Below are 25,786 nucleotides of genomic sequence, written 5' to 3'. Positions count from 1 at the left end.
GAAGGTGGAAAGTGGAAAGTGGAAGGTGGAAAGTGGAAAATGGAAAGTGGAAAGAGAGAATGAAAGAAAACGAGACAATTGAGCTGTTCGAATTGAGCTGTTCGAGTCTGATGAAATGCAACATGGTGTTGAATGCTTCGGTTCAGAAGGGGGTTGTGGAAGTGCATGTTGACCCTGAGGACGATGAAGCTGTGAAGAAGATGAACCTCACAGTCACCGATAAGATGCTTACTCAGGCTTCCTATTTAATGCTCTCAGATGTACACACAGAAAACTTCGGCAAGGAAACCACCGACCGGGTGCTGCGCGAGGCCAGCCGCGGTTGGTTCAGCTCATGGATTCCTTGGTTCTAGGTTTACCATCTATCTATCTATCTATATTGGGGTTTATGTTCTTTAGTAGTAGAGAAGGGGATAACATGTATGTTTTGTTGGTTGGTTGGTTTAAGTACTTTAGTCCATATGAGGGTTTATGTTGGCGGTACTTATTAACTAGTCTCTTCATCATTTTGTTTTCACCAATCCTTTATCTATTATGTGATTTGTGCTTTTGATTAATTGGTATTTTATTTTTATTTTTCTTTGTTGGTCCTGAATTGATGAAATTTGAGCAAAGAAAGGTTTATGGATAAAATGCTTAATTTGATGCATTCTGTGAAAATATGGTAATTCGAGTTTAATAGTAATTATTTAATTTTCTAACGTTAATCTCCAGCTCAAGCTAGCATGATATTTTATTTATTTATTTATTCATATCTTTTGGATTGGTAAAGCAAATTTATAAAAAAAGAGGAATATACAGGGGAAAATGATATCTTGCAAATTTATTAATATGATATCTTGCTTTTGTTGGTATACTATCAATGTATCTGTTGCTTGATTCACTCTCTTGCCCTTGTTGCTTCGGGCAGTTCATGTCAAACTAGTTGTTGCCTAAGATATTCTTAGGAATGCTTTAAACTTGGTTTGCAGATCCCTTGGCCTGTTCTCATTCTGATACAGTTTTGCATAATTCTCTAGTGGGTCTTTGGTGTTTTGTGAGGAAATCGGTTGATACTCAATAGGCTGGAGCTTTAAAATCTTAAAATCTGCTGCATTGTGACTCTCACCATCTGATAAGACGGTGGAAGCTGGGTCACTTAAAGGCAGATTATTATTCCCTTAATTTTATAGATCAGACTACGTTAAAATGGGGAAAATGTTTGGTTTTGACATATAGAGTAGTATCCCTTATCTTACTTCAATCTCCATAGGCTGAATTGATGAAACAATCAACGATAAAGGGTAGCCACTTCACTTGCATTAGTGTTGGAATGGCTAAGAATATGTGGATGTAATTGCAAGATATGTGATCGATCAATTCAGGAGAAGGAAGGCAAGCTGAATTGAATACTTGTTCCTTCCAAGTTTCTATTCAACCAATTGGTTTGTGTGCGTGTGTCTGTGTTTGTGTGTGTGTGTATTTAGAATCTAAGTTTCTCAATTTTTTATTTTTTATTTTTATTTTTTACTCATGCTGCCATTCCCCCTTTTTCTGCAAATAGCCACAAAGTCCAATAAGGTTTCTATTTTTGGACAATTGATAATATATTATTAGACGAATGTTGATAAGAATCCTCTAATGTTAAGTTTGCTAAGACCAGTGTATTGTGGGCCCATGGCAATACAGGAATGGCAGATTAGTCCGTGGTGGATACATATTTGGCCTGTTATATTGGTTATTGCTCATGGGAGGAGGTTAGTATTCAATGGATTTATAAGTTATGCTTTCAATATTGAATTATATTGTTATAGTGTGTAACGAATCGCACACTGAAGATTCGACATGTGATGTTATTATAGCGCGTAACGAATCGCACTCTAAGGATTCAACATTTGTCATCCTATAGTAGTTGTGGATTTAGAGCATGTATTGTGTGGTTTCAACTTACTTGTGCATGAAGGTAGTCTTGTGTACCATTTTATACATATATAAGTTGTTAACTTATTTATTTTGGAGTCACTTGGGACATAGTTACTGTGATATGGCAAGAGTTTGGCTCTAGTGCGGGAGGTATGAGTTCTCCCCGTCGAGATAGTGCGCACTAGGGGTGGCATTACCAGCGGGTTAGTCCCCGTAATAGCCGTTGAGGTCTCGGCAGAATTCCGAGTTTAGATGTCTAAGTGTTCCACTAATTGATTTCGCACTTTTAGATTTCTAGTTGATAACCTAGAGAATCTATGTCTTGATGTGTGGTATTAGATATTCTAATTATACTAAATTACTATATTTAGTTAATTTTGCACTTTTAGATTTCAAGTTGATGACTTAGAGAATCTATATCTTATTGCTTGGTATAGCATGCTTCTATGGAGGTTAAATTGCATAGATATTGTGATTGTGTTTTGTTGTTCAAATGTAGCTTAGGAGTGATCTTATAGAGTTATTTGGAACATAGACATTAGGTGGCATGATCCACTTTGGTTGTTTTTGCACTTTAGATTTCAAGTTGGTAACTTTGAGAATCTATATCATGTTGCTTTGTATAACATGCTCCAATGTGGTTTGAATTGCATGGATGATATGATTGATGCTAGAAATGATCTAGGGTAGCTTAGGATGCTCCCTGAGTCTCATCCTGACATAGACGTTAGGTGGTATGAGCCCCTTTAGCATGTTTCACCTTAAGGTGATAAAATTGTAAAACGTTATGTCGATGTATGCTCATTTCCTACGAGTAGCTTTATGTTGCTCGCCCCAAAGTTACTGGGGCATATTTCTGGTACATGATACAAGATTAGAGATTCGCACTTGCTTTGGTGATTTGCATAATTGAAGTTTCTTTAGAAGTATTCTTGTTCACATGCAAGTGTTAGCATGTTTAAGTTTTGCCTATGAAATGTAATTTTTCTAACTTGGAGATTTGACATGTCAAATGTTGTAAATGAATTATAATAAGGCCATAGGCCATTTCAGCATGTTTAAAATGTTATTTTACACTTTCATGCATGTCCATATCATCACACACTTGCATACAATTCATTTTGATCATGCAATGGGGGATCCATTTGAGACTTAGGATTTTCTTTTCAGTTTTGGTGCTTAACAGGTTCATTCTTTGCATTTCTACCTGTTTTGGTAGACCGGTGGCTTGTTTTGGTCGACCGATGACCTTTAAATTTCAATTGAACAATAAAAGTTCAATTCTAGTAGCCAATTTTCACTTCGAGCCACAAACCAGTCGACTGGTTTATCATTTTGGTCGACCGAAATGAAGGCTCATTTCTCTTCTCTTCCTGGTCCATTTCGGCAGACCGAAGCTCCATTTCGGTCAACCAAATTGGAGCTGTTTTGTGGGTTTTTCTTGGTCAGTTGTTTCGGCTGGTTGGCTTTATTTGTTTGTTCCAACATAACCTTGTCGATCTTGTTTAAGCCATTTAATGGTGTACGTAGTCTAGTTTGAACTAGATCACATTCCTTTGGTCATCATGGGTGCCATAGAGTATCATTTGACCTTTTTATTCTAGTTCCACTTCTGGTTATTTCATTGAGCTTCATTACTTCATGGAAAGTCATTTGGGTGTCTTAGGGATGATTGATATCTCTACAGGTCTTGTTTTTGGTTTCTCTTCCGCATCCGGATCCTTTATCGGGTCAACTTTCGGTTCATCACTAACGCACCGGGTTGAAAAACTTGGGCCGTCACAAGTGATATCAGAGCTCCTAGGATTGAATACCTTGGACGATGGGTTTGGGTACATATCATGCTTATGTTGCCATGCTCTCCGTGTTTATATGCTTCCTGATAACATGTTGTGGTTTGACAATATGTTTATGTGCTTATATGGTATATATAGTATGGAGTTTGTTTAAGCATGATTTTAATTCTTACGTAAAGAGCATGACGTATGATGTATGCTAGATTAGATTTGTATATGCATAACTGTGTTGCATAGTTGGCATGACACGGGATTGGTCATTGAGGCACGAGTTGGGGTTGATGGTGATTATAGTCACAGTCTCGTGGTGGTATAGGTTGTTATCGACCCAGTATTGGTTTTTGGGGTAGGTGGATGGTCACCTTTTGTTTAGACTCTCGTGAGGTGAGTCATTTGGCGTTGCCGTAGAGCTAGATTTGTTAGTTTTGGTTCATGATGAGGTTATGGGCCTCTTAGTATCCTTGATTGTTCGGGATGATTCCTCTAGGATTGCAATTTTCGTGGGCGGGTACGTTGTGCGCGGGTGCATGGCATTGTCATGCTACCGTACTGGCTAGGTACAAGTACAATTCGGATGGAATTAGTGTTGGTTTTGTTTTGATAGGTGTTGTCCTTATGATCGATGATGATGATGGTTCTTTTAGGGGTCAGTCTAGGGATGTCAATTTTTACCGCCCCGCCGGGGCCCCGCCCCTTCCCGCCCCGTTAATAACGGATATGGGAACACTTGTTATACCGTTGGGGCGGACATGGATACAAATTTTGTACCCGTCGAGGGTTACGGGGCGGGTAAGGGTTCAATATACATATCCTAGGGGCCCCGCCCCGCATATAACTATATTTAATATATATATATATATATAGCTAATTACCCATCTCTTATAATCCTAATTTGGGATGTAAACTTGGTATTAAATTTGCTTTTGTTTTGGTTATGGTGGAAGTTGGAGTTTAGAACTTCTTGTGATTTGGTTGTATTAAACTTTTATTTTTGTTTATTATGTTCTCTGAATTATGTTATGTGCATGTTATTTATTTATTTTTTTTATTAGGATACATAATTTTATTTATGTTGTGTCATTCCTAGGCTTTGCACATTTAAATAGCAGGAGTTTAAGTTCCAAAAAGTTGGAGAAAAAAATTTGGTAGTGGGGCGGGCACAGGGGCACAGTATTTCCTAACGGGGCGGGGTTGGATATGAAAATCCAACCTGTCGCGGGTCTCGGGGCAGGCATGGACTTGACAAAAATTAAAAGGGGCGGGGCGGGATTTAAAGAAACCCGCTCCAAACCCGCCCCGTTGCCATCCCTAGGTCAGTCGTAGTGATTGATTTGGTTGTTGTTGATATGGTTATAGTTGTCATTTCTTTGAGTTCTCCTTGCGTGATGACGCTTTTAGGATCAAGTCGATTGATTGATACTTTGGGTAGAGAGAGCATTGCACTGTTAGTAGCACTTGTAGTGTCACCTTTAGATTCGGAGATGGATTGTTAGAGTCTTACCATTGTGGTAAGGGTTCACGTATGTTTTGAGACAGGTTGTTGTTGCATTGGTTTTTAGAGTCATTTTATGGTTAGGACTGGTTTTTTTTTTTTTTTTCCTTTTACTTAGAGACTCTAGGACACCATAGGGTTCATTGTGCATCATTTTTATCTTTTGCAGTTTCGTTTACTACCATGTTAGTAATAAGATTTATGTTATTGTGATGCGTGAGTAGGTGGAGGTATGTCCACATTTGCTTTCTCGTTGTGTGGCATTAGCATGCCTTCCTTATATGCTTAGAGATGTTATATTGTTACTTTATTTTAGTGACATGATTTTGTGCTTACGTGGAGACGTGCCGCATGTACCCTTGATTTTATCTGTATGAATAGATTTACTTTCTTGGTAGTTGAATTTCCTTGTTATTTGCATGACTTCCATGTTGAGTTTTTCCCTTTTGTTTCCCCCTCGGTCGCACGTAGTGTGTATGTGGGTTTCCATAAGGGTTTCGTTGTGAGATTCCTTGTAGAGGAGTTGTCACATTTATTTTGTCTTGAGCTACCCACTTCCTTAAGGTGGGAAGAATGCTCCTTTTTCTCGTTTGTCGTGTTGACACTTGTGGGAGGGAATAGGGTTTCTCCTCTTTTCTTGGTTTGAGTAAGGGGCTTTACATGGAGTGAGTCTCTTCTCTTCATTGTGTTGTGCACAGCTTTGGGGTTGGCTGGTCCGTAAGGACCACTATCATTGTCTTAAGTCCTTGGTGAGGATTTGGCGGATTTTGGTCGACTTACTTCCATGTAGGGGGTGAAGTCTTTGACATTATTGTCTTTCACTTCAGAGATGAAGTCTTGGTATTGTCCTTCTTAGGACTGGTGGTTTCCTTTCCTTCGTGTCTTCCCATGGGGAGTTTTTGCCGTGGTTGTTGATGAGTTGTGGTGCTTAGAGTGAGTGGGTTGGTGTGAGATCATTTTACAGGGACTTGTGTCCGTATCGTTAAGGATTTGTTTGATTCGTGAGGTGAGCTCGATGTTCTTTTGAGAATGTCTTTTGGAGACTTGCTTTGGTTTTGGAGATCTAGATGTGGTTGACTCTTAGGAGAAGTTTTTGAGGATCGCTGTTGGATATGGCTTATTTGTGGAGTTTTCTCATCCTAGTTATGACTAGGTATTGTTTTGAGGAATCATAGTTCCAGTGATTGTTTATGGATGGAATTAAGGAATTTTGACTTGACTTGGTATTGCTAAGTACAGTTTTGAGAGACTCATTTTGAGATTTTGATTGTTGTCAGAATTTGATATGTGTGCCACTTGATGGACTTGTGTTTTGAGGATTTAGTTATCCATGATAGTGATGTGGATCCGATGTTTGATTTCAGTGTAGTCGTGTGGTTAATATATTTCAAGGAGATGTGTAGGACTTTCGATGAAATGTCTTGTGATGGGGTTCATTGTGGTCTTTGGAGGTTTTGATTCGCTTGTTGGGCTTTGAATTCTTGGTTGATGTTGTTAATAGGAGTATTTTGAGACATTAGAGGTGTTGGTTTTATTGTATTGAGGATTTAAGGCCTTAAGCGTAGCGGTACCTATGGTATTGTTGTCAGAGTTTGGGATTGGCTAGGATGGTCCGGTCGGACGTCCTTGGACCATATCTCAACTCTCACAAAATGTCTGGCCTCCGTGGTGCTTTTGGTAATGATCTTTTTTGACATTGATGTCATTTGTATCGAGAGGTTTCATGGGTAGACCTAGTGGGGGGCAGGTTATGAACTAGTGCCTTATACTGTCATGCTACCGTATAAAGTTGTGTGTTGTGGGCGAGTGCTAGTTGTTGTCGATGCTACCTTACTGAAGAGTAAGTGTGGGTGAGCACTAGGCACTGTCATTACTACCATACATTTGAGTACGTCGTGGGCGGGTTTTGGTCGCTATTCGTATTGCCACGTTGTCCTTGTTCGATATGTGGGGATTTTGGAGTTCTTTTGGTGGTTTGTCAGGAGGGATGCTATGGTGGTTGTCTTCCGTTCCCCCATCTGACCTTGGATTCTGTGTGTGAGTCTTGACTTGTTCTGCGGCCGCCTGGTTACTTTCCTTTTGAGAGGTTGTCCGGTCATAAGCATGCGAGTGTGAATGACTTTGGTTCGTAGGTTCTCCTTCAGTTTTGGGATACTTTCGTAGCATGTTTTGTGGGATACTCGGAGATGTACTCCTTAGTTATCCTAGTTTCGCCTTTTTGTTTTCTTGGAGCTGGATTTCGGGGACGAAATCCCTTTAAGGTGGGAAGGTTGTAATGACCCGGTCATTTTCATTCCTTTCCCTTTCTCAGATTTTCACGGATATTTTTTTTCTTGTTGATCTTTTCCTTTCTGAGTTCAGTTCCTCGTCGCTCAGTGTCGTCTCGAGTGCTCTGGAGTGATTTCTGAGACTCTTTTCTTTGGATTGACAACTTCCTTTGATGGCCGAGTCATTTCCACATTTTTTCATTTTTCGACACTTTCACATTTCGTCCTTTTCCCTATTTCGTATTTTTCCCTATTTTGTCTTTTCCCCGTTTGTCACTTGGTTTGCAAAACCACACTACTTACGTTCGGAGTTGGTTTTTGACTTCATGTATCTTCATTCTAAGTGGTTTCCACGAAATACGTATCTTTACTTTTGTAAGAAAGTACTCTGGTTGCTCCCGGTGTCCATAGGGGCATGGATGCATCGTTTTTGAGAATCTTTTTCTTTCCTTGGGGTGTTTTTCGTAAATATCTTTTGAAGATATTTTATTTCAGGGGATTTTAAGAAAATATTTTTGGAAGATATTTTCATTCTGGCTCATTAGTGTTGTTTTCACTTTATGGAGGGGCCATTGTGCAATTAATGAAAGTTATTGCTAAATGCCTTGTTTTGAGCCTAAATCCTCGTACGAGATTCATTTTCACTTTTCATCGAGTCGTGTACTCAAAGAAATTCCTCCTAGTCGTTGTTTTCTAGTTTCAGGGTTTCTGACCCCAGTTGCCGCCGAACTTGTTTAGGGCATAAATTTCTGGTCGGGACTCAATTTTGGACGCCGTTTCTTCTGTTGTTCATATTCTCTCATTTTAAATCTTTTTTGTTCATAGAGTTTTTCCATTTGAGCGTGTCTGCTCGAATTTCACTTTTTCAGACCCGGCGGGGCCCGTTCAGGGCACTTTTTGAGATTCCTATAAAAGGGGGATGTGGTATTTCATTTTTCATCTTCCCCACTCTCCTTGCATGACCAGTAGCTCCCATGGCAGTCCAAGAGAGGCTGCTACCTTATCTTTCCTCTTTTGAGCTTCATTCCTTTGTCAAAACATAGTAGGGCCTTTGTGTTTATTGCTCGTCTTGGCGATACGCATCTTTCACCCTTATTAGAACTCATTTATGACCAAATTTTGAGTTTGGGTTTGAAGTCAAGTTGTGATTTTGATGGGGCTTCTTGGGGGTTCATGTAAATCGTGTTGTCCCTGACAAAACCCTTCGGTATCGTCGGATTCGGAGCACTTTTTTTTCGGTGGGCTTTTGAGATTTTCATCTCAAATTGAGGTAGGGGATGTTTTAAGATTTTATATGTGTTGTATGGATTATTTTCCATGATTATACAACTTGTATGCATGCTTTTGCTTAAAATCTAGAATTTAATTTAATTAATTTCTATGGGTAAGATTTAATTCTCATGATGTTATCTAACTTAGAATTAAATTGTGACATATTAGAAAATTAAGTTTTGATATGTTTGTTAACATATATTAAATTGGAATTATTTGAATAAGAATTGCACTTTTTATTTAATAATTATCTTTTGTGAAAGTTTAATTATCATGGACGTACCTTGCATGAAATTAACTTGTAGCATGCTTTTAAATTAAGTCTTGGCATGCTGTTTAACATACTTTAATTTGAGAGCATTTGGTTAAGTATGAAAATCTAGAGATTTTAATTAAAATCTATTTCAAGGTTCCGTTGGCTTAATTAAGTTTTTAACTTAATATTTGTGATGACTAGGACTTGTACAATAGCATATGTTAAATTGGGACCATTCGATGTTGTTTTAGAATCTAGGAATTTAATTATCCTATTTTAATTAAATTCCATCATATTCTGTTAATGACCTAATTAAGTTTTTCATGTGGTATATGTAACGACCATGCTATGTTGTATAATATGTGTTAATTAGGGATCATTAAATTGAGACTTGAAACTTACAGAAATTAATTAGGTTATGTAATTAATTTCCATCTCTATTGCGTTGAAGATTTAGTCATGCATATAACATTGGTAGTATGTTTGAAGCATGATTTTAGACTTATAATGGACTTATAAGTTATGCTTTCAATATTGAATTATATTGTTATAGCGTGTAACGAATCGCACATTGAAGATTCGACATGTTATGTTATTATAACGCTTAACGAATCGCGCTCTGAAGATTCAACATTTGTCATCCTATAGTAGTTGTGGATTTAGAGCATGTATTGTGTGGTTTCAACCTACTTGTGCATGAAGGTAGTCTTGTGTACCATTTTATACATATATAAGTTGTTAACTTATTTGTTTTGAAGTCACTTGGGACATAGTTACTATAACATGGCTAGAGATTGGCTCTAGCGCGGGAGGTATGAGTTCTCCCCGTTGAGATAGTGCGTACTAGGGGTGGTATTACCAGCGGGTTAGTCCCCGTAATAGCCGTTGAGGTCTCTGCAGAATTCCGAGCTTAGATGTCTAAGTGTTCCACTAATTGATTTCGCACTTTTATATTTCTCGTTGATAACCTAGAGAATCTATGTCTTGATGTGTGGTATTAGATATTCTAATTATACTAAATTGTTATATTTAGTTGATTTCGCACTTTTAGATTTCAAGTTGATGACTTAGAGAATCTATATCTTATTGCTTGGTATAGCAAGCTTCTATGTTGGTTAAATTGCATAGAGATTGTGATTGTGTTTTGTAGTTTAAATGTAGCTTAGGAGTGATCCTTTAGAGTCATTTGGAACATAGATGTTAGGTGGCATGACCCACTTTGGTTATTTTCGCACTTTAGATTTCAAGTTGGTAACTTTGAGAATCTATATCATGTTGCTTTGTATAGCATGCTCCAATGTGGTTTGAATTACATGGATGATGTGATTGATGCTAGAAATGATCTAGGGTAGCTTAGAATGCTCCCTGAGTCTCATCTTAACATAGACGTTAGGTGGCATGAGCCCCTTTAGCATGTTTCACCTTAAGGTGATAAAATTGTAAAACGTTAGGTCGATGTATGCTCATTTCCTACGAGTAGCTTTATGTTGCTCACCCCAAAGTTACTGGGGCATATTTCAGGTACAGGAAATAAGATTGGAGATTCGCACTTGCTTTGGTGATTTACAGAATTTAAGTTTCTTTAGAAGCATTCTTGTTCACATGCAAGTGTTTGTATGTTTAAGTTTTGCCTATGAAATGTAATTTTTCTAACTTGGAGGTTTGACATGTCAAATGTTGTAAATGAATTATAATAAGGCCATAGGCCATTTCAGCATGTTTAAAATGTTATTTTACACTTGCGTGTATGTCCACATCATCACACACTTGTATACAATTCATTTTGATCATGCAATTAGGGATGCATTTGAGACTTAGGAATTTCTTTTCAGTTTTGGTGCTTAACAGGTTCATTCTTTGCATTTCTACCTATTTCGGTCGACTGGTTGCTTGTTTCGATCGACCGATGGCCTTTGAATTTCAATTGAATAGTAAAAGTCCAATTCCAGTAGCCATTTTTCACTTCAAGCCACAAACCAGTCGACCGGTTTGTCATTTCGGTCGACCGAAATGAAGGTTCATTTCTCTTCTCTTCCTGGTCCATTTCGGCAGACCGAAGCTCCATTTCGGTCAACCGAATTGGAGCTGTTTTGTGGGTTTTGCTTGGTCAGTTGTTTCGGCTAGTTGGCTTTATTTGTTTGTTCCAACATAACCTTGTCGATCTCGTTTAAGCCATTTAATGGTGTATGTAGTTTAGTTTGAACTAGATCACATTCCTTTGGTCGTCATGGGTGCCATAGGGTATCATTTGACTTTTTTATTCTGGTTCCGCTTCTGGTTATTTCTTTGAGTTTTATGACTTCATGGAAAGTCATTTGGGTGTCTTAGGGATGATTGATATCTCTACAGGTCTTCTTTTTTGTTTCGCTTCCGCATTTCGGATCCTTTATCGGGTCAACTTTTGGTTCATCACTGACGCACCGGGTTGAAAAACTTAGGCCGTCACACTTCATATAAATGTAATAACCTTGTAAAATGCTAGGTCGATGCATGCTCATTTCCTATGAGTAGCTTTATGTTACTCACCCCGAAGTTACTAGGGATTTGTTTTAGGTATGAAGACTTGGTTCATGATGCTCATCATTCCTTAGATGACTTTTAGTTTTCAAGTTTTCATTTCATGCAAATGTTAGCATGAAATATCATTTTGTAGCTTTATACGTCAAAACTTGTTTTTTTTTTATTCCATACATGTAATGTGTACATGAGTACCCTCTTTACAATGTATTTGATATGTATAAGATGAGACTATAGGCAATGGTATCTAGTTTGTATCCTACGTAGCTTTTAACTTCATGAAATATTATGAAAATATTGAAAAATGACAAGTTTTTGCTTCACTATGTTTGCATCGGGTGTGGGAATTCCATTTTAATTCATTCATAGGGTCTCAATAATCAATAATCATGTATGAAGTGTGGCCAAGGGTCAAACGGTAATTTGAAATCATTTGTTAATTTTGGTTTTTAAATTTCCCATTTCTCATTCATTTTTGCCTTTTTGGCCATCGGGGGGTCGAATTTTGCATCGGCAGTATTTTTAACCCTTGGACTATTGTAACACATCCTATTAGGTAAGTTGCATCTGTATGCATGATCATTTTCAAGTTTAGAGTCATATTTCACAAAATGAGTACTCTATAGATTTACTTTTGAGTTTTTAAGCCTCTATTGATCTAGGGGCATTTTGGCCATTTCACAGTATTTTTTTTTTCATTTTCTCCCATATTGTTGAGTAGAATACTTGATTTCGGTAGGGGTTTCTTTTTCGTGTTTTTTCAGAAAAATTCATTTGATAGCCCATTTCTGCTCTCAGATTAAGACAGTTACTGTAGCAGTTTTTTGCCCTCTTGACCTCTTCTGATCTAGGGGTATTTTATGGACTTCTCAATATGTTTTTTTTTTTGTTTCCTTTCATATAGTTGGGTTAAAAACCCGATTTCAGGGGGGGTTTCTTATTCGTACTTTTCCAGAAAAATTCATTTCGGCCTTCGTTTCAAGCCTCAATTTTAGAAAATCTGCTTTGGACCCTTGCTATCAGCATGTGCATGCAATTGGGCGCACATGGGAACTGCACGCGCATGGGACTGCCATGGCCTTCGTCGGGCTGCCGCAACGTCTCAATTTCAAACTCTCGTTTCTCCCTTGTCCGGACTCCAAATCGAGTGAACTTTTTTTTTAAACTTGACTAATTTTTCGCTGTTTTTCTAATGGTATGCTCGGTTACTAGTTTACTCTTTTAGCCTTAAGTGCTCGTTTTTCTTCGTCTTGCCGTTTCTCTTTAGTCCGGACTCCGAATCATGCGATTCTTGAGTCCATCTTAATTAGTTTTTTGTTGTCTTCCCAGCAGTATGCTTGGTGGCATCGAATCCATACTTTTAGAAATTACTATTTTGCCCCAGTGGGCTTAATTGTTATTTTCTGATCTTTTGATTTCGCGTCAGTTCTCATTAAGTTCCATGACCTCATGGAAGGTCTTCAAAGTGTTTTAGAGTTGTGTTGTGCCTGGGGAGACCGTTGTCTTTTTATTTGCTTTCGTATTTCGGATCCATTAATGGGTCAGTACAGGACGCACTGGGTTTGAAAATCTAGGGCCGTCACAGGTGGTATCAGAGCTCCCAGGTTCGAAAACCTTACGACGACGGGTTTTGGGTGCATATCATGCTTGTGTTGCTATGCTCTATGTCTTTAGTTGCTTCTTGATAACATGTTTACGTTCTTAGGCGGACGTACATTTTGAAGTTTACTTTAACTGTCTCAGCATGAGATATATGGTTGTTGCTTTAGTATATTATATACGATTGCCTACCTTAGCATATTGTATAAGCTTGTCGGCCTTATTACATTGTATATGCTTGTCTGTTTTAGCATATTGATTTACGCTTGTCTGCTTAGCATGTTGGTTATGCTTGTCTACTTTAGTATATTGTTTTTACTTGTTATTCTTAGCATGATGGTATGATGCATACATTGATATGCCTTATGCGATTCCTTACTACTTGTGTAAGTATGTAATTCATTGCCATGGTACGCGTTAACTATTTATTTTGTGTCTTGTTTAGGCATTGCGGGTTGTCCCAACTTGGTTAGTTGAGATTGATGCTAGGGTATCATCTCTTGGAGTTTCGTGGTGACCTTGATGTGGTGACGTCATTGGGGTCTTGTTTCTAGCATCATAAGACGATTGGTCGGATTGACTCGAGTACTTCATTGGGGATTAGGAGTTTTTGTTTTCATGAGCCTCATTGGAGAGGTCCACGCGTCTTTTCTTCTTAAAGTGATGGTTAGGGATTTGATAGGTGCGTTGACCTAGGATATCTTCTTATCTTGCCTTGGACAGCTCTTACGAGCTAAGGTTGGGGTGTGAGTAGTTTCGTGTAATTAATTGCATTGGTGCAATTAATTACTCTCTCCCGTCCTTGGAAACTTAGGATTTTGTGTTTAGGGTCCTGATAGGATCCTATGGAGTTCTCATCAAACTCATTGGCATCTTGAGTTGAGTTCCCTTATTGGTGTCTCTTAATGGTTAGTGTTGGAACTATCCATTACATCGTAGCTTGTTTTGTGTGGCGTTAGGATTCCACCTTGTGTTTGAGCTAGTCTTGGGAAAGACTTGTAGACTTTTGTTTCAGGGATCATCGTACCCATTCTGGAAGATGATTCATTTCCTCACGGTGAGGGATTGGACTCATCCGGGTTTTTAGATTTCCTTTCGGTGAGTTTGTCCTTTTGAGAGGCAATTCATCCCTTTTTGCTTGTGTTTTATGGGATTGTTATTTGCATAGTCATTCCTACATATTTATATACCCTATTGTTTTGAGTATACCTTAGAAACATGTTAGGGGATGTGACTATTTGGTAGTTATGCGATGATATACATGATGTGTTTTCATTTAGTATATCTACTCGTCATGCGAGCGTCATAGGTGATGTGTAGCATTTCTCTGATGTTTGACCCCTATGTGATAAGTAGCATATTTGATTGCCCTTGTATACTATGTGTTTAGTTGTATGGTGCGTGGACTTTTATTTATATTTAGTATAATTGTACCTAGTATGCTTGCACGTTATTTATTTCAGTTGATTTTGGTTTAGTATACCTAAGCCTGTATACTTGTCTACATGGATTTAGTACTATTTAGTATACATGTGGATGTATACTTATATATATATATTGTATTTCCATTTCAATATTTCTTAGTATACTTGTGAATGAATACTTGCATATGTATATATATATTTCATGACTAATTGCTTTATTAGTTTATTCCTTTTTATCATTCCGCACTGTGCTTGGGGTTATATGACCTTGGTTGTCGGGGTTGTGTGTGTGAGCTTGATCCGATGTCTTGATTCCTAGGCGTAGCCATGTAGTAGGTCAGTTTTAGGATAACGTGGAGGATTTTAGGTGCATTGTCTTGTTGGGAGTCGTTGTGACTAGGGCGATGGTGATGTTGTTTGATTTTGTAAAGTCCGATCCATTGGCTTGAGGGTATAGACTTGTCAGGCTTTGGATTTGTGACTTGTGTGGTTGACAACAGTGTTTTGAGACTTAGGATTTTCAGTTTTTCTAATATTGATGATTTAAGGCCTTAAGCATAGTGGTGCCTATGACATTGTTGTCAGAGTTTTGGATTGGCCAGAATAGTCCGGCTGGATATTTTGGACCATATCACAACTCTCACAGAATGCCTGGTTCCCATAGTGCTTTTGGTAATGATTGTTTGACATTGATTTCATTTGTATCGATAGGTTTCATGAGTAAACTTGTTGGGGGCAGATGATGAATTAGGGCTTTATACTGTTATGCTACCCTACAGGTTGTGTGTGGGCAAGTGCTAGTTGCCATCGATGCTACCTTGCATTACCTAGCTAGTAATGTGAGTATGTGTAGGCACTTGACACTGTGGATGCTACCACACCTTGGGTACGTTGTGGGTGGGTTCTAGTAGCTATTCGTGCTGCCATGTTGCTTCTGGTCGTGTTCTTTGTTTCGACATGTAGTCGCCTTGGTCCCTTTTGGGTGGTTGACATTGGGTTAGTATGTCAATTCGTTTGGAGAGGTGTCTCACTGTTCGCGGTTTCGTGTCTCTTCGTTGATTTTGAGACCTTTGGAGTTGTCCTTGGGTATTTTATGATCTGTTCCTCGGGGTAACCTTGTGTATGGTCCTTGTTCAGTTCTTTTGGGAGTGTTCCTGATTTCGGGGATGAAATCTCTTTAAGAAGGGTAGGTTGTAATGACCTGGTCATTTCCTTCCTTTCCTTTTTCCTCAGAATTTTATGGATGAATTTTTTTCATTGAAATTTCTTTTCTTAGTTCAATATCTCGCCATTTAGTATCGTCTCGAGTGCTCGAAAATGGTTTCTGAAACTCTTTCCTTTGGATTGACAACTTCGTTTAAGGACCGAGTCATTTTCACATTTTTCGTTTTTCGATACTATTCACTTTTCGGTCTTTTCCCTATTTTGTCATTTCCCCGTTTGTCACTTTGTTGGCATAACCTCAATTTTTATGTTCGGAGTTGGTTTTTGACTTCTTTTATATTCATTCTAAGTGGTTTCCACGAAATACAAATCTTTACTTTTGTAGGAAAGTACTCTGGTTGCTCCCGGTGTCCATAGGGACATGGGTGCAAAGTTCTTCAGAAACATTGTTGTTTCTTAGGGTATTTTCTGTAAATATCTTTTAGAGATATTTTATTTTAGGGGTTTTTAAGAAAATATTTTTGGAAGATACTTTCGTTCTGGGTCATTAGTGTAGTTTTCACTTTTTATAGGGGCCATTGTGCAATTAATGAAAGTTAGTGCAAAAATGACTCGTTTTGAGCCTGAATCCTTGTACGGGATTCATTTTCACTTTTCATCAAGTCATGTACTCTTAGAATTGCCTTCTGGTCATTTTCCCCTAGTTTCAAGGTTTTTGGCCTTAGTTGTCGTCGAACTTGTTCAGGGCATATCTCTCTGCTCGGGACTTGATTTTTGACGCCATTTCTTCCGTTGTTCATATTTTCTCATTTCAGTTCTTTTTTGTTCACGGAGTTTTGCCGTTTGAGCGCATCTGCTCAAATTCCACTTTTCCGGACCTGGCGGGGCCCTTTCGGGACACTTTTAGGGTTTTCCTATAAAAGGTGGGTGAGACATTTCATCTTTGACCTTCTCCTCTCTTTATGCACGACCAGCAGTTGCCATGGCAGCCCAAGGGGGGCTGCCACCTTTCTTCTCTCAATTAAACCTCATTCCCTTTGTTAAAAAGTCATAGAGCCTTTACGTTTTGTGTTTATCTTGACGATGCACATCTTTCCCCCTTATTAGAACCCCTTTTTGGCTATTTTTTGAGTTCGGGTTTGAGGTCAAGTTATGATTTTGGTTGGTCTTCCTTGGAGTTTAATGTTCACGGCGTTGTCCCTAACAAAACCCCAAAGTATTCTCGGATTCGGGACAGTTTCATTTTGGTGGCTTTTGAGATTTTAATCTTAACTTGAGGTAGGGGATGTATTAGGTTTATATTAATGTTGTATTGATTGTTATAGAAGCATATACAACTTGTAAGCATGCCTTTGTTCAAGTTTTAGAATTTAATTTAATTATTTTCTATGTTTAAGATTTAATTCTCATGAAGGTGTGTACCTTAGATTTAAATTGTAGCATGCTAGTAAATTAGGCCTTGGTATGTATATCAACATATATTAAATTAAGAGCATTTGAATAAGAAATGCAAATTTTATTTAATATTTATCTTTTGTTAAAGATTAATTTACATAATTGTAACAAGTATGAAATCAACTCGTAATATGATATTAAAATAGGCCTTGGTATGTTCTTCAACCTATGTAAAATTGAGGACATTTGGAGTTATTTGGAAATCTAGAGAAAATTAATTAATGAGTTTAATTAAATTTATTTTTAAGTGTTTAAATCCCTTGATTCGATATTTGATATGATATATGTAAAGACTATGCTATGTCCCTCAACATTTATTAATTTGAGATTATTTGGGATTGATTTGAAATCTAGAGAATTTAATTATTTTAGTTAATTAAATTCTATCTACTTCTTCCATGGATTTAACTATGTCTTTGAAATTGTTTCTATGTTTAAATCAAGGAATTGGACTTACCATGATATATGATATCATTTTCTTGCATGACTTGTTTAAATATATCTTGTGTAGGTATATAGCTTGTTAGAATATTACAATTGTTTACCTTGAAAGCTAGTTAATAAATTGTAGCTTGTTTAGTACTTGTGGCTTAGGATGGTAATTTAGTTCAATTGTTGTAAAATATTCTTGCTTTGGGTATAAATTGCATATTAAGGACATGACATGTCATATGCTATATAGGCTTGAATTCTAGGACATGGTTTGTTTGGATTCAACCTTACTTGTGCATGGAATGTGGTAACTTGCATTTGATTTTGTATAAGTTTTGAACTTATTGATTTTGAAAAGCTTGTGAGGACATAATTTATGTGATGGCTATGGTTTGGCTCTAGTACGTGGACAAGGGTCCTCTAAGTCATAAGTGCGCACTAGGTGGTACCTTGTGGGTCGTAATTACCTGAAAATACTTGCTTGGTCTAACGACCGCATGTCCTAGTCTTTCCACTATTTGATTTTGCGTTTAATTTCAAGTTGTTAATCATATATTACTTGTAGCTTGAGAATTGATACTTGCTTTGGGTATTTGAATCTTGTTTAGTATACTTGAACTTGTATACTTATTCAATGAGTTTAAATTGCATTTAGTATACTTGTGTTGTGTACTTGATATACGAGATTACACATTAAATGTACACTTGTGTGAATATACTTAGACATTGTATGACTTGTCTTAATATGGTTTAGTATACTTGGAAATATAAGCTTATATGTTGTATATCATGTTTTAGCATCGTTTTGCATACCTGAGTATGTGTACTTGTATGCCATTGTTCGTTTCAATTGCATGAGTAGCTTAGGATGATCCCTGAGTCTTATTTATGACATAGACATTAGGTAGCATGATCCTTGAATTGCTTCATGTAAATGTAATAACCTTGTAAAGTACTAGGTCGATGCATGCTCATTTCCTACGAGTAGCTTTATGTTACTCACCCCGAAGTTGTTAGGGATTTGTTTCAGGTATGAAGACTTTGTTCATGATGCTCATCATTCCTTGGATGACTTCTAGCTTTCAAGTTTTCATTTCATGCAAATGTTAGCATGAAATATCATTTTGTTGCCTTATATGTCAAAACTTGTATTTTTTTGATTCCATACATGTAATGTGTATATGAGTACCCTCTTTAAAATGTATTTGACATGTATAAGATGAGGTCATAGGCCAATGGTATCTAGTTTGTATCCTATTTAACTTTCAACTTCATGAAATATTATGAAAATATTGAAAAATGACAAGTTTTTGCTTCACTATGTTTGCATCGGGTGTGGGAATTCCATTTTTATTCGTTCATAGGGTCTCAATAATCATATATGAAGTGTGGCCAAGGGCCAAATGGTAATTTGAAATCATTTGTTAATTTTGGTTTTCAAATTTCCCATTTCTCGTTCATTTTTGTCTTTTTGGCCGTCGGGGGGTCGAATTTTGCATCGGCGGTATTTTTAAGCTGTGGACTATTGTAGCACGTCCTATTAGGTAAGTTACATTTGTGTGCATGATCGTTTTCAAGTTTAGAGTCATATTTCACAAAATGAGTACTCTATAGATTTTCTTTTGAGTTTTTAAGCCTCTACTGATCTAGGGGCATTTTGGCCATTTCACAATGTCTTTTTTTCATTTTCTCCCATGTTGTTGGGTAGAATATTTGATTTCGGTAGGGGTTTCTTTTTCGTGTTTTTCCAGAAAAATTCATTTGATAGCCCGTTTCTGCTCTTAGATCAGGACAGTTACTGTAGCAGCTTTTTTTCCCTCTTGACCTCTTCTGATCTAGGGGTATTTTGGGGATTTCTTAGTGTGTTTTGTTCATTTCTTTCCATATAGATAAGTAGAAAACTCGATTTTAGGGGGGGTTTTTTCTTCGTATTTTTCCAGAAAAATTCATTTTGGCCTTCATTTCAAGCCTCAATTCTGGAAAATATGCTTTAGACCCTTGCTATAAGCATGTGCATGCAATTGGGCGCCGCATGGGGCGCCGGTGGGAGCGCGCATGGGCGCCGCACGTGCATGGGGCTGCCATGGCTTTCGTCGGGCCACCGCAACATCTCAACTTCAAACCCTCGTTTCTCCCTCCACCGGACTCCTAATCGAGTGAACTTTTTTTTGAACTTGACTAATTTTTCGCTATCTTTCCAATGGTGTACTCATTTGCATGTAGGTCTTCCTGGATGATTACCAATTACTCTTTTAGTATTAAGTGCTCATTTTTTTTTCTTGCCGTTTCTCTTTTGTCCGGACTCCGAATCATGCGATTCTTAAGTCCATTTTGATGAATTTTTCGTTGTCTTCCCAGCAGTGTGCTTGGTGGCATCGAAATCCATACTTTCAGAAATGAATGCTTTGGCCCTAGGGCTTAATTGTTTTTTTTTGATCTTTTGCTTTCGCGTCAGTTCTCATTGAGTTCCACGACCTCATGGAAGGTCTTCAAAGTGTCTTAGAGGTATGTTGTGCCTTGCGAGACCATTGTCTTATTATTTGCTTCCGTATTTTGGATCCATTAATGGGTTAGTATAGGACGCACTGTGTTTGAAAATCTAGGGCCATCATAGGATCTAGCCACTTGTGGATGTTGTCTTACAACCTTTAAGGGCTATCTTTATGGTTGAGTTCATCTTCTACTCCTTTTTTGCCTTTTCTCTTGCTCCAAAAACCCTAATCTAGAGAGAGAATATTGTGTTTAAACTATGAACAACTTTATCTAAAACTTGAGAACCCTAACAAAATGGTCCAATTTGATTTAAATACAAGCCTCTTTGTGTAGGCAACAAGTCATAAAATAGCCATTTCATTGGTCTAATCCCGCAGCCAAAAGTTAGGTGGAATTCAGGCGCGCTCAGGAATTAAACAGCTCACTGCCAGTAGGATTTCGATTGATCGAAAGAGACTTCGAAGGATCGAGATTATCTTCGATTGATCATGAATTATGTAGCATGCTTATCATGACAACTGGCAACCTTATCTACTTAGATGGCGCTGACGTGGCATTGCGATTGATCGAAAAGGGCTTCAATCGATTGGGAACTTAGTTAAACGATGAGGTGGTAGTTCTATTCCTTTGCGAATGTGGCTTCGATGGATCATAAATCTTCGAATGATCGTGGATGAATCTTCGATCGATCGAGATTTCTCCAAGACAAATTTTTAGAATTTTTTGAATTTTCTTCATAACTCTAAAGAGGGCTTAATTAGCTATTGTTAGCTCATTTTAACCTTATTGACCTGAAATAGACAAAAACAAGAATTAGAACTAAAACGAGAAAGTAAAATAGATAAATTGACTAAAATACCCTAACTTAATGTGCAACATTTGAGCTCTTACCATTTATCGTTTACTGTCAATGCATGATTTAATTTCATAGATTAGCATGCTCATTTAATTTTAAATTCTGGGAGTATGAAAGCATAGTTTCTTCGGAAACATTTTCATTTTTTGGGGTGCTTTGTGTAATTAAATTTTTGAGATATTTTGTCTTAGGGACCTTTTGCAATTGTGAGATATTTAGAAGAGGGACTAAATTGCAATTTTGGTAAAGTGTGACAACTTTCATTGGTTCATTTGTTGACTTTAGATTAGAACACTTGTTATCCTAGGATTTTGATAAGTGTAAGGTTGTGATTAAAGCCTTATGAGGAGGCCTAGGATGGTGACAAGTGGAGGGTGGATGTGTGTGTGAGAGAGAGAGGTAGTGTTAGTATAGTCTATGTGACTAACAAATGCATTTTAGGTTAGTGGAAAATCTAATAAAGTGTTGTCTTCTTCATTTTTCACACCTAAGCCACCATTGTTGACATGGAACCCTAGCCTCCATTGCTCATTTTCAAGCCTCTTCCCTTTGGCTTTTGGTCTTCCACCTTGAAGACAAAAGCTTTCTTACATCCATCTCTACCACACATTTGTTTGGTTTCCCATTTTGCATCCATTTCCTTGATATTTATAGAGATACAATTCTCTAATGAGGTAGGAGTTACCTTATGTTTATATTCATTGTGTATCTTGTGTTATTTGTAGTTGATATACATTGTATGCATGTATATAAAGTTCTAGGGTTGTATATAGATGAATCTTGAATATATCTAACTTAGGGTTTCATTTTGTGCAAGACTTATTTATGATTTATCTCTTTTGTAGTTGTTGTTTACGAGAGAATTAAATTCTAGTATTATTTTGTTGTTTTAACTATAATATTCTAGAATTATTCTTTTCATTGATTATGTGTGAAATTAAACTATGTAGTTGTCTAAAATTAGGGATTTAAGCTTACTTTGATAGCATGTATAAATTGCCTATGTTGACAACCTTGTAGTAGTGTAGTTATATCCACATTATAAACTTGATAGTGCAAATATCGTTGTAGCTTGAGGACTTAGGGCATGCCTTGTGTGGATTTCAAATTTGGATGTGCATGGAAGGTGGTTAAATGCATTGTATAACTATGTAATAGCTCTGGTACTCTTGTTGATTTTGGAAACACTTGGGGCAATGAAACTTTGACATGGCTAGGGTAAGACCTTAGTGCGAGAGGTATGAATTCTCCCCAATAGAGTGCGTACTTAGGTAGTTCCTTGTGGGTTAGAAGCCTGAAACAATTAGTTGTCTTACATTATGAAGTTCATAACCGGACGCCGCTTCCAAGTTTTCACTATTGTTGATTTCGCATTTCAATTTACAAGTTGACATTACTTTGGATTTGTAACTTGTTGTATTTCATTGGAGATTCCAATATTGTTAAGTACATTACCTATTGTGGATTGCTTTCAAAATGTTTCAAATATAGCTTAGGATGATCCCTTAGTTTCCCCCATGAAACTAGACGTTAGGAGGAATGATCTATATGTGTTTGGTTTATATTACACTTGCAAAAACCATTGAAACTTTAAGGTATATGCATACGCTTCATCCTACTGAGCAAGTCATTTACTCACCCTAGTTGATATTTGTTTTTCAGGCAAAGAGACTCTCTTTTTGGATGCATAACATCCCTACCTTGGCTAGAGTTTCATTTCGATACCTTTTGTATACTTTTGACATGCAAGTGTTGGCATGATATAGCTCTTTTGAAGTTGTTAATGTATAACTTATTTAGAAGGATGTCTTGCTTCCTTTTGGATGTGTAATACGAACTTAAGTACTTTAACTTGAATGTAATGAGGCCAAGGGCCAAGAACTTTTAATGTTTGAAACGTATGTCATTTTTCAGCATGTTTTTATCTCTTCACGTAGTTTAATCTTGGGGGCATTTAAGTTATTTTACATTACTCTTCATTTTTGGTTTGGACCATAGTTGATCAGAGGACTTATTTTTAGGGGGGGTTACTTCACAAAGTATTTCCAAAAAGTCCTGTTTTAGCCCTGAAAATAAAGTGTTTTAAAAAAATGACTGCTCGCAACCAAAGGCTTTTTCTTCTTAACATACCTTTCACTCCGGGGCATTTTGGTCATTTTACTTTATAATTTATTCTTGGTTTGGACCAAGGTCGATCAGAGGACTCATTGTTAAGGGGGGTTTATTCACAAACGTTTTTTAAAAAGTCCCGTTTTAGCCCTGAAATTCACGTGTTTTCGAAAAAATGACTGCTCGCAGCCAAATTGATCGTACCGGGAACATTTTGGCAACGTTTTTGTAAAATTTTAAAAATTCATATCTTCTTCGTTCTAAATCCAAATCAAGTGATTTTTGAGTCAAAATTTATTAATTTTTCATTGTCTATCCAACGGTATGCACGGTAGCACCCATTTCTATTCTAAATAACCATTTTACCCCTAGTTCACTACCTTGTCCGTTTTAAAACCCTAGCTTCCGTATTTGCTTCTTTTGAGTCTCGTGACTTCTCAGGAAGTCACTTTGGCGTCTTATGAAAAAATATGATTTGTTCAAAGAAGAGAAGAATAAGAAAATGCATGAAAAAATCTTGTGAACTCACTAGAAAAGAGGTCAATCCAGTTGAAGAGGTCACTTCTGTTGGGGAAACGGAATTTTTTAAAACTTTTAGAGGGATTTTCAAATAAAGATCTTCATTTATATGTAAAGACAAGTTTTATGCATGAAGAATATGATGATCCATTCAATTAGAGATAGAAACTTACATCAAGTTTTGAGTAAACCTTAAATCTTTCATCTAAAGTGAATGTTCTTACTTATTGTAGATCACTTTGCTAGATGCCTCTTTCTTGGATCTCTATCTTATTGGTTATGATCTTACCTTCAGAAATCACACATATACCTCCATAAATGACTTTGGAAAGTTTAGCTTGTGGAAGCCTCCATGAGATAAGAATACTAACCTTAAAGCCATCAATACGACTACTAAATTAATATATTTATTTTAGTACCATTGATTATTTCCGGCTTGATCACAATAAAACATTTGTTTTCCAAAAATAATAATTTAAATAAATAAATATATAGAAAATCATTTTGTTTAAACCACATGAAGGCCTTCGAATTTACTTTGTGATCAACCATAATCAATACAAAATAAATATATGTAGCAATGATGCAAATATTGAAAATATAACCCTCTAATTATTAATTACATTATTACCCAAAGTGCCGGTCTAGGGATTCCGAAGAATTCGCCGAACAAATTAAAGTAATTACTAATTAATAAAAAAATTCTATACATCTCTTATGCTTAAGAGTCAAATGCCATAATAGTGATAGAGAGCAATTACATATGGCAGCTCTCATAATATATCTCAACCTAACGCGGATCCGGTTCAAGTCTTAGTTAATAATGAGTCCATCGATAATTACCGACTATGAACTATTTATGATTACTATTTATGTTCATGTATTGATCGGCATCACATACATATAAATATCTTTTGTAATCAAGTGGACACTATCAATTCGATAATGAATCGAAATATAATACCATTGAATTCACCAATTGTATAAAGCATAAATATTTAAGATATATTCGGAACATATGTTACTTTAATCCAAATAGGAATTCGCTATGCCAAGGCATACAAATCCCAATAGCTTCAATACGTAAAGGTCGCCATTATTTTGATGTATTGTAGGGTGAATGATAGATTGAGAGGTGCTGGATTAAGAGGCGAGAGATTGGGAGGCAAGAGGAGGAAGAGAGAGGGGAAGAGTGAAGACTGCGAGGCTGAGGAGTGAGGTGCACGGCGCCTTCAATGACTACAAATTCTAATGACTAACGAGACAACTAGTGATCGACCTAGGGTTAACTTAAATAATGAATAAAAGTAAAAACTACAAATACAGTAATAAATGACAGTAAGTATATATATAATATATTAATATATAATTAAGGTAACGGATCGGTTCAGTACGATTAACAGATCGAATCGGTTTTTTCAGGGCCCAATCCATTAACCGAACCGTGAATAGCGATTGTTATTTTTTTAAAACATCACCGAACCATGAGACATGAAAATCGAACTGAACTACACGGATCAGATTAATGGATTATTTGAAAACCCCTAGGTATATCTTAGAACAATAATTATTTGTTACCTAGAGATATATTGGCAGATCATTTAATTAGAATGATTGAGTAAACTGGACAATATGAATTTCTCTAATAAAGAAAAATATATATTTAATTAATTACCTCTAAATAAGTTTATCTTTCACTATAAAATATAATATTTTTTATATTATATCAAAACAATTACTGGGAAATTTAATAAAGAAATGTGGGAAAAATTATCTAAGATTGGCCATTGAAAACATATGTAAACTTCTATCAATTCTCATCTCTAATTAGATTTTTTTATATAAGAAAAAAAATATATTAAAGCAATGGAATATAAATAAGTTTATCGTTTAGTATAAGCTACAATATTTTTTATATATCAAAATATTTGTAACGAAATAAATTTCTTTAAACTTTTCTCATATAACATGTAAAATAAACATAATTATTTCACTAATAGATTTGCCACGAAAATAGTTACGTGGCAAAAGATCACACAATAGCCATAACTAAAAATTCGTGGCAAAATACGTCTTTTAGCCACGAGACAAAATATTCGTTGTAAATTAACATTTTTCGCCACAAAAATAAAATCGTTGCGAATTACTAATAGATTTGCCACGAAAATAATGATGTGGCAAAATAGCATACAATAACCATGACTAAAAATTTGTGGCAGAATAAAAGCGAATT

The 25,786-nt window shown here is 36.6% G+C and overlaps 1 long non-coding RNA gene across 1 annotated transcript; it reads left to right on the top strand.

Annotated features, from left to right (window-relative positions):
• Positions 1 to 22,822, top strand: LOC132310079 (uncharacterized). Its single transcript, XR_009482553.1, has 3 exons — positions 1 to 353; positions 1,669 to 1,736; positions 22,588 to 22,822. It is a non-coding gene; the product is annotated as an uncharacterized LOC132310079 (long non-coding RNA).
• Positions 22,823 to 25,786: the final 2,964 nt, after the last annotated feature.

The sequence above is a fragment of the Cornus florida genome, unplaced genomic scaffold (genome assembly GCF_030987335.1).
Source record: "Cornus florida cultivar Cherokee Brave unplaced genomic scaffold, ASM3098733v1 CherokeeBrave_3.0.0_Hap2_Chr05, whole genome shotgun sequence".
Taxonomy (NCBI): domain Eukaryota; kingdom Viridiplantae; phylum Streptophyta; class Magnoliopsida; order Cornales; family Cornaceae; genus Cornus; species Cornus florida.
This window is presented reverse-complemented; position numbering and strand designations above follow the sequence as displayed.